Source organism: Prionailurus viverrinus, chromosome D3, assembly GCF_022837055.1.
Source record: "Prionailurus viverrinus isolate Anna chromosome D3, UM_Priviv_1.0, whole genome shotgun sequence".
In the NCBI taxonomy this organism is placed as follows: domain Eukaryota; kingdom Metazoa; phylum Chordata; class Mammalia; order Carnivora; family Felidae; genus Prionailurus; species Prionailurus viverrinus.
In genome coordinates, this window is record NC_062572.1 from 72259839 (window position 1) to 72261194 (window position 1356).

The window sequence follows — 1356 nt, forward strand, 5'->3', positions numbered from 1 at the left end:
GCTTCCCTTATAACTTCTTAGCATAGAAACAAGGTTAGTTGGGTAAAGCTTGTTTTGTAAAAATCAGAGTGGTACAAGTAGTTCTGTTTAATAATTATATTTTAAATACTAAAAAATATTTACTCTTTTAAAAATTGTCTAGGTCCTGGGGCACCTGGGTGGCTCAGTCGGTTAAGCTTCCGACTTCAGCTCAGGTCATGATCTCCGGCTGGTGGGTTCAAGCCCTGCGTCGGGCTCTGTGCTGATGACTCGGAGCCTGGAGCCTGCTTTGGGTTATGTGTCTCCCTGTCTTTCTGCCCCTCCTCTACTCATGCTCTTTCTCTCTCTCTCTCAAAAATAAATAGACATTTAAAAACTTGGCCAGGACCTGGTTTCTAGTAAGGAAGACATAAGAAGAGAGACCCTTGAAAGACTACTGACTGGCTTCCCTTCCCACTGGGCTGCCCTTCCCAACACTTGAAGCTACCACCAGGCTTGATTCCTGAGGGGTCTGGCCACACAGCCATTCACCCTCAGGTGTGTTCACCTTTGCTAAGGGGGGGAGGGGGCTGACAATATGACGAAATACTCTATGAGTTTTATACTTATTACCTTAAACTTTTAAAGAAAAATGAGTTTCCAGAAAATATTAAGAAAACTATTCATCTTTGGACAGCTGACTCTGAATTTGTTGGATTTTGGAGTGTAACATTTGGAGGTGGAGTGAATAAAGTGTTTCATGTTTGGAAGTACGATAGTTTTTTTTTTTTTTTTAACTCTCTCTTTTTAAAATAGGCTTCAATGCCCAGTGCAGAGCCCAGTACAAGGCTTGAACTCACCACACTGGGATCAAGACCTGAACTGAGATCAAGAGTTGGATGCTTCACCGACTGAACTACCCAGATGCCTTGGAAGTATCATAGTTTTGTTCATGGAACTGAAGTTCAGAAAGGCTTGACCAAAAATAAGGATGGCCAGGAACAGCTTCTCATTCCAAAGGTGGCTCTCATTGATTAACAAGAGTTGGAGGTTACCTATGTCATACCATCGTCCAAAAAACCTCCAAAGGAGTGAGTCCAAGAACTGGTTATTTTCCAGATGAAACCTGATGCCAACTCTGTGGGGTGATGCACTAAAAATGGCAGTTGATACCCTTGTAGATTTAGGCTATGTAAAACCAGTTGCATTCTCCACCCAGAATATGGAGCAGCCAGCAGAGTTCCTGTTCTTCAGTGAAATACGAGTACAGATGATCGTGTAGCTGGGAGACATCAGTCTCTTGAGGACCCCAGACTTGTGGTGGTTGTTTGGAAAGATGTCAACTACCATGTGTCACAGCAAAGTATGCTTCTGATGCCCATGTCATTTCACTGTTGA

The 1356-nt window shown here is 43.1% G+C and overlaps 1 pseudogene; it reads left to right on the forward strand.

The window, feature by feature from the left end:
- Positions 1-555: 555 nt before the first annotated feature.
- Positions 556-1356, forward strand: LOC125148671 (protein NipSnap homolog 3A-like; annotated as a pseudogene).